This window comes from Strix uralensis, chromosome 4, assembly GCF_047716275.1.
Source record: "Strix uralensis isolate ZFMK-TIS-50842 chromosome 4, bStrUra1, whole genome shotgun sequence".
Lineage (NCBI taxonomy): Eukaryota > Metazoa > Chordata > Aves > Strigiformes > Strigidae > Strix > Strix uralensis.
Genome location: NC_133975.1, coordinates 87,089,182 through 87,102,740, shown reverse-complemented (window position 1 = coordinate 87,102,740; position 13,559 = coordinate 87,089,182).

The window sequence follows — 13,559 nt, the reverse complement described above, 5'->3', positions numbered from 1 at the left end:
GCTAGCAGGGAATTCTCTGCCTGCCTTTCCCCAGTGCTCTGCAAGCTCTCCAGGACAACAGCAAATCTGGGGCTCTGTGCTTTCTTTCGTTCTGAACAAGTGTTACTGTTTTCTGCACAAAAGCGATTCTGCGAAGCAATGTGAACAGGCACAGAGAAGGTGCTACCAGGGAATTCTCTGCCTGCCTTTCCCCAGTGCTCTGCAAGCTCTCCAGGACAACATAAAATCTGGGGCTCTGTGCTCTCTTTCGTTCTGAACAAGTGTTAGTGTTTTCTGCACAAAAGCGATTCTGCGAAGCAATGTGAACAGGCACAGAGAAGGTGCTAGCAGGGAATTCTCTGCCTGCCTTTCCCCAGTGCTCTGCAAGCTCTCCAGGACAACAGCAAATCTGGGGCTCTGTGCTTTCTTTCGTTCTGAACAAGTGTTACTGTTTTCTGCACAAAAGCGATTCTGCGAAGCAATGTGAACAGGCACAGAGAAGGTGCTAGCAGGGAATTCTCTGCCTGCCTTTCCCCAGTGCTCTGCAAGCTCTCCAGGACAACATAAAGTCTGGGGCTCTGTGCTTTCTTTCGTTGTGAACAAGTGTTACTGTTTTCTGCACAAAAGCGATTCTGCGAAGCAATGTGAACAGGCACAGAGAAGGTGCTAGCAGGGAATTCTCTGCCTGCCTTTCCCCAGTGCTCTGCAAGCTCTCCAGGACAACATAAAGTCTGGGGCTTTGTGCTTTCTTTCGTTGTGAACAAGTGTTACTGTTTTCTGCACAAAAGCGATTCTGCGAAGCAATGTGAACACTTCTGCTTCCCAGGCACAGAGAAGGTGCTAGCAGGGAATTCTCTGCCTGCCTTTCCCCAGGGCTCTGCAAGCTCTCCAGGACAACATAAAATCTGGAGCTCGGTGCTTTCTTTCGTTCTGAACAAGTGTTAGTGTTTTCTGCACAAAAGCGATTCTGCGAAGCAATGTGAACAGGCACAGAGAAGGTGCTAGCAGGGAATTCTCTGCCTGCCTTTCCCCAGTGCTCTGCAAGCTCTCCAGGACAACAGCAAATCTGGGGCTCTGTGCTTTCTTTCGTTCTGAACAAGTGTTACTGTTTTCTGCACAAAAGCGATTCTGCGAAGCAATGTGAACAGGCACAGAGGAGGTGCTAGCAGGGAATTCTCTGCCTGCCTTTCCCCAGTGCTCTGCAAGCTCTCCAGGACAACAACAAATCTGGTTCTCTGTGGTTTCTTTCGTTCTGAACAAGTGTTACTGTTTTCTGCACAAAAGCGATTCTGTGAAGCAATGTGAACAGGCACAGAGAAGGTGCTAGCAGGGAATTCTCTGCCTGCCTTTCCCCAGTGCTCTGCAAGCTCTCCAGGACAACAGCAAATCTGGGTCTCTGTGCTTTCTTTCGTTCTGAACAAGTGTTACTGTTTTCTGCACAAAAGCGATTCTGCGAAGCAATGTGAACAGGCACAGAGAAGGTGCTAGCAGGGAATTCTCTGCCTGCCTTTCCCCAGTGCTCTGCAAGCTCTCCAGGACAACATAAAATCTGGGTCTCTGTGCTTTCTTTCGTTCTGAACAAGTGTTACTGTTTTCTGCACAAAAGCGATTCTGCGAAGCAATGTGAACAGGCACAGAGAAGGTGCTAGTAGGGAATTCTCTGCCTGCCTTTCCCCAGTGCTCTGCAAGCTCTCCAGGACAACATAAAGTCTGGGGCTCTGTGCTTTCTTTCGTTGTGAACAAGTGTTACTGTTTTCTGCACAAAAGCGATTCTGCGAAGCAATGTGAACAGGCACAGAGAAGGTGCTAGCAGGGAATTCTCTGCCTGCCTTTCCCCAGTGCTCTGCAAGCTCTCCAGGACAACATAAAATCTGGGGCTCTGTGCTTTCTTTCGTTCTGAACAAGTGTTACTGTTTTCTGCACAAAAGCGATTCTGCGAAGCAATGTGAACAGGCACAGAGAAGGTGCTAGCAGGGAATTCTCTGCCTGCCTTTCCCCAGTGCTCTGCAAGCTCTCCAGGACAACAGCAAATCTGGGGCTCTGTGCTTTCTTTCGTTCTGAACAAGTGTTACTGTTTTCTGCACAAAAGCGATTCTGCGAAGCAATGTGAACAGGCACAGAGAAGGTGCTAGCAGGGAATTCTCTGCCTGCCTTTCCCCAGTGCTCTGCAAGCTCTCCAGGACAACAACAAATCTGGGTCTCTGTGCTTTCTTTCGTTCTGAACAAGTGTTACTGTTTTCTGCACAAAAGCGATTCTGTGAAGCAATGTGAACAGGCACAGAGAAGGTGCTAGCAGGGAATTCTCTGCCTGCCTTTCCCCAGTGCTCTGCAAGCTCTCCAGGACAACATAAAGTCTGGGGCTCTGTGCTTTCTTTCGTTGTGAACAAGTGTTACTGTTTTCTGCACAAAAGCGATTCTGCGAAGCAATGTGAACACTTCTGCTTCCCAGGCACAGAGAAGGTGCTAGCAGGGAATTCTCTGCCTGCCTTCCCCCACTGCTCTGCAGCTCCCCAGGACAACAGCAAATCTGGGGCTCTGTGCTTTCTTTCGTTGTGAACAAGTGTTACTGTTTTCTGCACAAAAGCGATTCTGCGAAGCAATTTGAATATGCACAGAGAAGGTGCTAGCAGGGAATTCTCTGCCTGCCTTTCCCCATGGCTGTGCAAGCTCTCCAGGACAACAGCAAATCTGGTTCTCTGTGGTTTCTTTCATTCTGAACAAGTGTTAGTGTTTTCTGCACAAAAGCGATTCTGCGAAGCAATGTGAACACTTCTGCTTCCCAGGCACAGAGAAGGTGCTAGCAGGGAATACTCTGCCTGCCTTTCCCCAGTGCTCTGCATGCTCTCCAGGACAACATAAAGTCTGGGGCTCTGTGCTTTCTTTCGTTCTGAACAAGTGTTACTGTTTTCTGCACAAAAGCGATTCTGCGAAGCAATGTGAACAGGCACAGAGGAGGTGCTAGCAGGGAATTCTCTGCCTGCCTTTCCCCAGTGCTCTGCAAGCTCTCCAGGACAACAACAAAGCTGGTTCTCTGTGGTTTCTTTCGTTCTGAACAAGTGTTACTGTTTTCTGCACAAAAGCGATTCTGAGAAGCAATGTGAACAGGCACAGAGAAGGTGCTAGCAGGGAATTCTCTGCCTGCCTTTCCCCAGTGCTCTGCAAGCTCTCCAGGACAACAGCAAATCTGGGGCTCTGTGCTTTCTTTCGTTCTGAACAAGTGTTACTGTTTTCTGCACAAAAGCGATTCTGCGAAGCAATGTGAACAGGCACAGAGAAGGTGCTAGCAGGGAATTCTCTGCCTGCCTTTCCCTAGTGCTCTGCAAGCTCTCCAGGACAACAACAAATCTGGGTCTCTGTGCTTTCTTTCGTTCTGAACAAGTGTTACTGTTTTCTGCACAAAAGCGATTCTGAGAAGCAATGTGAACAGGCACAGAGAAGGTGCTAGCAGGGAATTCTCTGCCTGCCTTTCCCCAGTGCTCTGCAAGCTCTCCAGGACAACAGCAAATCTGGGGCTCTGTGCTTTCTTTCGTTCTGAACAAGTGTTACTGTTTTCTGCACAAAAGCGATTCTGCGAAGCAATGTGAACAGGCACAGAGAAGGTGCTAGCAGGGAATTCTCTGCCTGCCTTTCCCCAGTGCTCTGCAAGCTCTCCAGGACAACAACAAATCTGGGTCTCTGTGCTTTCTTTCGTTCTGAACAAGTGTTACTGTTTTCTGCACAAAAGCGATTCTGCGAAGCAATGTGAACAGGCACAGAGAAGGTGCTAGCAGGGAATTCTCTGCCTGCCTTTCCCCAGTGCTCTGCAAGCTCTCCAGGACAACAACAAATCTGGGGCTCTGTGCTTTCTTTCGTTCTGAACAAGTGTTACTGTTTTCTGCACAAAAGCGATTCTGCGAAGCAATGTGAACAGGCACAGAGAAGGTGCTAGCAGGGAATTCTCTGCCTGCCTTTCCCCAGTGCTCTGCAAGCTCTCCAGGACAACAGCAAATCTGGGGCTCTGTGCTTTCTTTCGTTCTGAACAAGTGTTACTGTTTTCTGCACAAAAGCGATTCTGCGAAGCAATGTGAACAGGCACAGAGAAGGTGCTAGCAGGGAATTCTCTGCCTGCCTTTCCCCAGTGCTCTGCAAGCTCTCCAGGACAACAACAAATCTGGTTCTCTGTGGTTTCTTTCGTTCTGAACAAGTGTTACTGTTTTCTGCACAAAAGCGATTCTGTGAAGCAATGTGAACAGGCACAGAGAAGGTGCTAGCAGGGAATTCTCTGCCTGCCTTTCCCCAGTGCTCTGCAAGCTCTCCAGGACAACATAAAGTCTGGGGCTCTGTGCTTTCTTTCGTTGTGAACAAGTGTTACTGTTTTCTGCACAAAAGCGATTCTGCGAAGCAATGTGAACACTTCTGCTTCCCAGGCACAGAGAAGGTGCTAGCAGGGAATTCTCTGCCTGCCTTCCCCCACTGCTCTGCAGCTCCCCAGGACAACAGCAAATCTGGGGCTCTGTGCTTTCTTTCGTTCTGAACAAGTGTTACTGTTTTCTGCACAAAAGCGATTCTGCGAAGCAATTTGAATATGCACAGAGAAGGTGCTAGCAGGGAATTCTCTGCCTGCCTTTCCCCATGGCTGTGCAAGCTCTCCAGGACAACAGCAAATCTGGTTCTCTGTGGTTTCTTTCATTCTGAACAAGTGTTAGTGTTTTCTGCACAAAAGCGATTCTGCGAAGCAATGTGAACACTTCTGCTTCCCAGGCACAGAGAAGGTGCTAGCAGGGAATACTCTGCCTGCTTTTCCCCAGTGCTCTGCATGCTCTCCAGGACAACATAAAGTCTGGGGCTCTGTGCTTTCTTTCGTTCTGAACAAGTGTTACTGTTTTCTGCACAAAAACGATTCTGCGAAGCAATGTGAACAGGCACAGAGGAGGTGCTAGCAGGGAATTCTCTGCCTGCCTTTCCCCAGTGCTCTGCAAGCTCTCCAGGACAACAACAAAGCTGGTTCTCTGTGGTTTCTTTCGTTCTGAACAAGTGTTACTGTTTTCTGCACAAAAGCGATTCTGAGAAGCAATGTGAACAGGCACAGAGAAGGTGCTAGCAGGGAATTCTCTGCCTGCCTTTCCCCAGTGCTCTGCAAGCTCTCCAGGACAACAGCAAATCTGGGGCTCTGTGCTTTCTTTCGTTCTGAACAAGTGTTACTGTTTTCTGCACAAAAGCGATTCTGCGAAGCAATGTGAACAGGCACAGAGAAGGTGCTAGCAGGGAATTCTCTGCCTGCCTTTCCCTAGTGCTCTGCAAGCTCTCCAGGACAACAACAAATCTGGGTCTCTGTGCTTTCTTTCGTTCTGAACAAGTGTTACTGTTTTCTGCACAAAAGCGATTCTGCGAAGCAATGTGAACAGGCACAGAGAAGGTGCTAGCAGGGAATTCTCTGCCTGCCTTTCCCCAGTGCTCTGCAAGCTCTCCAGGACAACAGCAAATCTGGGGCTCTGTGCTTTCTTTCGTTCTGAACAAGTGTTACTGTTTTCTGCACAAAAGCGATTCTGCGAAGCAATGTGAACAGGCACAGAGAAGGTGCTAGCAGGGAATTCTCTGCCTGCCTTTCCCCAGTGCTCTGCAAGCTCTCCAGGACAACAACAAATCTGGGTCTCTGTGCTTTCTTTCGTTCTGAACAAGTGTTACTGTTTTCTGCACAAAAGCGATTCTGCGAAGCAATGTGAACAGGCACAGAGAAGGTGCTAGCAGGGAATTCTCTGCCTGCCTTTCCCCAGTGCTCTGCAAGCTCTCCAGGACAACATAAAGTCTGGGGCTCTGTGCTTTCTTTCATTCTGAACAAGTGTTACTGTTTTCTGCACAAAAGCGATTCTGCGAAGCAATGTGAACAGGCACAGAAAAGGTGCTAGCAGGGAATTCTCTGCCTGCCTTTCCCCATGGCTGTGCAAGCTCTCCAGGACAACAGCAAATCTGGGGCTCTGTGCTTTCTTTCATTCTGAACAAGTGTTAGTGTTTTCTGCACAAAAGCGATTCTGCGAAGCAATGTGAACACTTCTGCTTCCAAGGCACAGAGAAGGTGCTAGCAGGGAATTCTCTGCCTGCCTTTCCCCAGTGCTCTGCAAGCTCTCCAGGACAACAACAAATCTGGGTCTCTGTGCTTTCTTTCGTTCTGAACAAGTGTTACTGTTTTCTGCACAAAAGCGATTCTGCGAAGCAATGTGAACAGGCACAGAGAAGGTGCTAGCAGGGAATTCTCTGCCTGCCTTTCCCCAGTGCTCTGCAAGCTCTCCAGGACAACAGCAAATCTGGGGCTCTGTGCTTTCTTTCGTTCTGAACAAGTGTTACTGTTTTCTGCACAAAAGCGATTCTGCGAAGCAATGTGAACAGGCACAGAGAAGGTGCTAGCAGGGAATTCTCTGCCTGCCTTTCCCCAGTGCTCTGCAAGCTCTCCAGGACAACATAAAATCTGGGGCTCTGTGCTTTCTTTCGTTCTGAACAAGTGTTACTGTTTTCTGCACAAAAGCGATTCTGCGAAGCAATGTGAACAGGCACAGAGAAGGTGCTAGCAGGGAATTCTCTGCCTGCCTTTCCCCAGTGCTCTGCAAGCTCTCCAGGACAACAACAAATCTGGTTCTCTGTGCTTTCTTTCGTTCTGAACAAGTGTTACTGTTTTCTGCACAAAAGCGATTCTGTGAAGCAATGTGAACAGGCACAGAGAAGGTGCTAGCAGGGAATTCTCTGCCTGCCTTTCCCCAGTGCTCTGCAAGCTCTCCAGGACAACATAAAGTCTGGGGCTCTGTGCTTTCTTTCGTTGTGAACAAGTGTTACTGTTTTCTGCACAAAAGCGATTCTGCGAAGCAATGTGAACACTTCTGCTTCCCAGGCACAGAGAAGGTGCTAGAAGGGAATTCTCTGCCTGCCTTCCCCCACTGCTCTGCAGCTCCCCAGGACAACAGCAAATCTGGGGCTCTGTGCTTTCTTTCGTTCTGAACAAGTGTTACTGTTTTCTGCACAAAAGCGATTCTGCGAAGCAATTTGAATATGCACAGAGAAGGTGCTAGCAGGGAATTCTCTGCCTGCCTTTCCCCATGGCTGTGCAAGCTCTCCAGGACAACAGCAAATCTGGGGCTCTGTGCTTTCTTTCATTCTGAACAAGTGTTACTGTTTTCTGCACAAAAGCGATTCTGCGAAGCAATGTGAACACTTCTGCTTCCCAGGCACAGAGAAGGTGCTAGCAGGGAATACTCTGCCTGCTTTTCCCCAGTGCTCTGCAAGCTCTCCAGGACAACATAAAGTCTGGGGCTCTGTGCTTTCTTTCGTTCTGAACAAGTGTTACTGTTTTCTGCACAAAAGCGATTCTGCGAAGCAATGTGAACAGGCACAGAGGAGGTGCTAGCAGGGAATTCTCTGCCTGCCTTTCCCCAGTGCTCTGCAAGCTCTCCAGGACAACAACAAATCTGGTTCTCTGTGGTTTCTTTCGTTCTGAACAAGTGTTACTGTTTTCTGCACAAAAGCGATTCTGCAAAGCAATGTGAACAGGCACAGAGAAGGTGCTAGCAGGGAATTCTCTGCCTGCCTTTCCCCAGTGCTCTGCAAGCTCTCCAGGACAACAGCAAATCTGGGGCTCTGTGCTTTCTTTCATTCTGAACAAGTGTTAGTGTTTTCTGCACAAAAGCGATTCTGCGAAGCAATGTGAACAGGCACAGAGAAGGTGCTAGCAGGGAATTCTCTGCCTGCCTTCCCCCACTGCTCTGCAAGCTCTCCAGGACAACAACAAATCTGGGTCTCTGTGCTTTCTTTCGTTCTGAACAAGTGTTACTGTTTTCTGCACAAAAGCGATTCTGCGAAGCAATGTGAACAGGCACAGAGAAGGTGCTAGCAGGGAATTCTCTGCCTGCCTTTCCCCAGTGCTCTGCAAGCTCTCCAGGACAACAACAAATCTGGGTCTCTGTGCTTTCTTTCGTTCTGAACAAGTGTTACTGTTTTCTGCACAAAAGCGATTCTGCGAAGCAATTTGAATATGCACAGAGAAGGTGCTAGCAGGGAATTCTCTGCCTGCCTTTCCCCATGGCTGTGCAAGCTCTCCAGGACAACAGCAAATCTGGGGCTCTGTGCTTTCTTTCATTCTGAACAAGTGTTAGTGTTTTCTGCACAAAAGCGATTCTGCGAAGCAATGTGAACACTTCTGCTTCCCAGGCACAGAGAAGGTGCTAGCAGGGAATACTCTGCCTGCTTTTCCCCAGTGCTCTGCATGCTCTCCAGGACAACATAAAGTCTGGGGCTCTGTGCTTTCTTTCGTTCTGAACAAGTGTTACTGTTTTCTGCACAAAAGCGATTCTGCGAAGCAATGTGAACAGGCACAGAGGAGGTGCTAGCAGGGAATTCTCTGCCTGCCTTTCCCCAGTGCTCTGCAAGCTCTCCAGGACAACAACAAATCTGGTTCTCTGTGGTTTCTTTCGTTCTGAACAAGTGTTACTGTTTTCTGCACAAAAGCGATTCTGAGAAGCAATGTGAACAGGCACAGAGAAGGTGCTAGCAGGGAATTCTCTGCCTGCCTTTCCCCAGTGCTCTGCAAGCTCTCCAGGACAACAGCAAATCTGGGGCTCTGTGCTTTCTTTCGTTCTGAACAAGTGTTACTGTTTTCTGCACAAAAACGATTCTGCGAAGCAATGTGAACAGGCACAGAGGAGGTGCTAGCAGGGAATTCTCTGCCTGCCTTTCCCCAGTGCTCTGCAAGCTCTCCAGGACAACAACAAAGCTGGTTCTCTGTGGTTTCTTTCGTTCTGAACAAGTGTTACTGTTTTCTGCACAAAAGCGATTCTGAGAAGCAATGTGAACAGGCACAGAGAAGGTGCTAGCAGGGAATTCTCTGCCTGCCTTTCCCCAGTGCTCTGCAAGCTCTCCAGGACAACAGCAAATCTGGGGCTCTGTGCTTTCTTTCGTTCTGAACAAGTGTTACTGTTTTCTGCACAAAAGCGATTCTGCGAAGCAATGTGAACAGGCACAGAGAAGGTGCTAGCAGGGAATTCTCTGCCTGCCTTTCCCTAGTGCTCTGCAAGCTCTCCAGGACAACAACAAATCTGGGTCTCTGTGCTTTCTTTCGTTCTGAACAAGTGTTACTGTTTTCTGCACAAAAGCGATTCTGCGAAGCAATGTGAACAGGCACAGAGAAGGTGCTAGCAGGGAATTCTCTGCCTGCCTTTCCCCAGTGCTCTGCAAGCTCTCCAGGACAACAGCAAATCTGGGGCTCTGTGCTTTCTTTCGTTCTGAACAAGTGTTACTGTTTTCTGCACAAAAGCGATTCTGCGAAGCAATGTGAACAGGCACAGAGAAGGTGCTAGCAGGGAATTCTCTGCCTGCCTTTCCCCAGTGCTCTGCAAGCTCTCCAGGACAACAACAAATCTGGGTCTCTGTGCTTTCTTTCGTTCTGAACAAGTGTTACTGTTTTCTGCACAAAAGCGATTCTGCGAAGCAATGTGAACAGGCACAGAGAAGGTGCTAGCAGGGAATTCTCTGCCTGCCTTTCCCCAGTGCTCTGCAAGCTCTCCAGGACAACATAAAGTCTGGGGCTCTGTGCTTTCTTTCATTCTGAACAAGTGTTACTGTTTTCTGCACAAAAGCGATTCTGCGAAGCAATGTGAACAGGCACAGAAAAGGTGCTAGCAGGGAATTCTCTGCCTGCCTTTCCCCATGGCTGTGCAAGCTCTCCAGGACAACAGCAAATCTGGGGCTCTGTGCTTTCTTTCATTCTGAACAAGTGTTAGTGTTTTCTGCACAAAAGCGATTCTGCGAAGCAATGTGAACACTTCTGCTTCCAAGGCACAGAGAAGGTGCTAGCAGGGAATTCTCTGCCTGCCTTTCCCCAGTGCTCTGCAAGCTCTCCAGGACAACAACAAATCTGGGTCTCTGTGCTTTCTTTCGTTCTGAACAAGTGTTACTGTTTTCTGCACAAAAGCGATTCTGCGAAGCAATGTGAACAGGCACAGAGAAGGTGCTAGCAGGGAATTCTCTGCCTGCCTTTCCCCAGTGCTCTGCAAGCTCTCCAGGACAACATAAAATCTGGGGCTCTGTGCTTTCTTTCGTTCTGAACAAGTGTTAGTGTTTTCTGCACAAAAGCGATTCTGCGAAGCAATGTGAACAGGCACAGAGAAGGTGCTAGCAGGGAATTCTCTGCCTGCCTTTCCCCAGTGCTCTGCAAGCTCTCCAGGACAACAACAAATCTGGGGCTCTGTGCTTTCTTTCGTTCTGAACAAGTGTTAGTGTTTTCTGCACAAAAGCGATTCTGCGAAGCAATGTGAACAGGCACAGAGAAGGTGCTAGCAGGGAATTCTCTGCCTGCCTTTCCCCAGTGCTCTGCAAGCTCTCCAGGACAACAACAAATCTGGTTCTCTGTGCTTTCTTTCGTTCTGAACAAGTGTTACTGTTTTCTGCACAAAAGCGATTCTGTGAAGCAATGTGAACAGGCACAGAGAAGGTGCTAGCAGGGAATTCTCTGCCTGCCTTTCCCCAGTGCTCTGCAAGCTCTCCAGGACAACATAAAGTCTGGGGCTCTGTGCTTTCTTTCGTTGTGAACAAGTGTTACTGTTTTCTGCACAAAAGCGATTCTGCGAAGCAATGTGAACACTTCTGCTTCCCAGGCACAGAGAAGGTGCTAGAAGGGAATTCTCTGCCTGCCTTCCCCCACTGCTCTGCAGCTCCCCAGGACAACAGCAAATCTGGGGCTCTGTGCTTTCTTTCGTTCTGAACAAGTGTTACTGTTTTCTGCACAAAAGCGATTCTGCGAAGCAATTTGAATATGCACAGAGAAGGTGCTAGCAGGGAATTCTCTGCCTGCCTTTCCCCATGGCTGTGCAAGCTCTCCAGGACAACAGCAAATCTGGGGCTCTGTGCTTTCTTTCATTCTGAACAAGTGTTACTGTTTTCTGCACAAAAGCGATTCTGCGAAGCAATGTGAACACTTCTGCTTCCCAGGCACAGAGAAGGTGCTAGCAGGGAATACTCTGCCTGCTTTTCCCCAGTGCTCTGCAAGCTCTCCAGGACAACATAAAGTCTGGGGCTCTGTGCTTTCTTTCGTTCTGAACAAGTGTTACTGTTTTCTGCACAAAAGCGATTCTGCGAAGCAATGTGAACAGGCACAGAGGAGGTGCTAGCAGGGAATTCTCTGCCTGCCTTTCCCCAGTGCTCTGCAAGCTCTCCAGGACAACAACAAATCTGGTTCTCTGTGGTTTCTTTCGTTCTGAACAAGTGTTACTGTTTTCTGCACAAAAGCGATTCTGCGAAGCAATGTGAACAGGCACAGAGAAGGTGCTAGCAGGGAATTCTCTGCCTGCCTTTCCCCAGTGCTCTGCAAGCTCTCCAGGACAACAGCAAATCTGGGGCTCTGTGCTTTCTTTCGTTCTGAACAAGTGTTACTGTTTTCTGCACAAAAGCGATTCTGCGAAGCAATGTGAACAGGCACAGAGAAGGTGCTAGCAGGGAATTCTCTGCCTGCCTTCCCCCACTGCTCTGCAAGCTCTCCAGGACAACAACAAATCTGGGTCTCTGTGCTTTCTTTCGTTCTGAACAAGTGTTACTGTTTTCTGCACAAAAGCGATTCTGCGAAGCAATGTGAACAGGCACAGAGAAGGTGCTAGCAGGGAATTCTCTGCCTGCCTTTCCCCAGTGCTCTGCAAGCTCTCCAGGACAACAACAAATCTGGGTCTCTGTGCTTTCTTTCGTTCTGAACAAGTGTTACTGTTTTCTGCACAAAAGCGATTCTGCGAAGCAATTTGAATATGCACAGAGAAGGTGCTAGCAGGGAATTCTCTGCCTGCCTTTCCCCATGGCTGTGCAAGCTCTCCAGGACAACAGCAAATCTGGGGCTCTGTGCTTTCTTTCATTCTGAACAAGTGTTAGTGTTTTCTGCACAAAAGCGATTCTGCGAAGCAATGTGAACACTTCTGCTTCCCAGGCACAGAGAAGGTGCTAGCAGGGAATACTCTGCCTGCTTTTCCCCAGTGCTCTGCATGCTCTCCAGGACAACATAAAGTCTGGGGCTCTGTGCTTTCTTTCGTTCTGAACAAGTGTTACTGTTTTCTGCACAAAAGCGATTCTGCGAAGCAATGTGAACAGGCACAGAGGAGGTGCTAGCAGGGAATTCTCTGCCTGCCTTTCCCCAGTGCTCTGCAAGCTCTCCAGGACAACAACAAATCTGGTTCTCTGTGGTTTCTTTCGTTCTGAACAAGTGTTACTGTTTTCTGCACAAAAGCGATTCTGAGAAGCAATGTGAACAGGCACAGAGAAGGTGCTAGCAGGGAATTCTCTGCCTGCCTTTCCCCAGTGCTCTGCAAGCTCTCCAGGACAACAGCAAATCTGGGGCTCTGTGCTTTCTTTCGTTCTGAACAAGTGTTACTGTTTTCTGCACAAAAGCGATTCTGCGAAGCAATGTGAACAGGCACAGAGAAGGTGCTAGCAGGGAATTCTCTGCCTGCCTTTCCCCAGTGCTCTGCAAGCTCTCCAGGACAACAACAAATCTGGGTCTCTGTGCTTTCTTTCGTTCTGAACAAGTGTTACTGTTTTCTGCACAAAAGCGATTCTGCGAAGCAATGTGAACAGGCACAGAGAAGGTGCTAGCAGGGAATTCTCTGCCTGCCTTTCCCCAGTGCTCTGCAAGCTCTCCAGGACAACAGCAAATCTGGGGCTCTGTGCTTTCTTTCGTTCTGAACAAGTGTTACTGTTTTCTGCACAAAAGCGATTCTGCGAAGCAATGTGAACAGGCACAGAGAAGGTGCTAGCAGGGAATTCTCTGCCTGCCTTTCCCCAGTGCTCTGCAAGCTCTCCAGGACAACAACAAATCTGGGTCTCTGTGCTTTCTTTCGTTCTGAACAAGTGTTACTGTTTTCTGCACAAAAGCGATTCTGCGAAGCAATGTGAACAGGCACAGAGAAGGTGCTAGCAGGGAATTCTCTGCCTGCCTTTCCCCAGTGCTCTGCAAGCTCTCCAGGACAACATAAAGTCTGGGGCTCTGTGCTTTCTTTCATTCTGAACAAGTGTTACTGTTTTCTGCACAAAAGCGATTCTGCGAAGCAATGTGAACAGGCACAGAGAAGGTGCTAGCAGGGAATTCTCTGCCTGCCTTTCCCCATGGCTGTGCAAGCTCTCCAGGACAACAGCAAATCTGGGGCTCTGTGCTTTCTTTCATTCTGAACAAGTGTTAGTGTTTTCTGCACAAAAGCGATTCTGCGAAGCAATGTGAACACTTCTGCTTCCCAGGCACAGAGAAGGTGCTAGCAGGGAATTCTCTGCCTGCCTTTCCCCAGTGCTCTGCAAGCTCTCCAGGACAACAACAAATCTGGGTCTCTGTGCTTTCTTTCGTTCTGAACAAGTGTTACTGTTTTCTGCACAAAAGCGATTCTGCGAAGCAATGTGAACAGGCACAGAGAAGGTGCTAGCAGGGAATTCTCTGCCTGCCTTTCCCCAGTGCTCTGCAAGCTCTCCAGGACAACAGCAAATCTGGGGCTCTGTGCTTTCTTTCGTTCTGAACAAGTGTTACTGTTTTCTGCACAAAAGCGATTCTGCGAAGCAATGTGAACAGGCACAGAGAAGGTGCTAGCAGGGAATTCTCT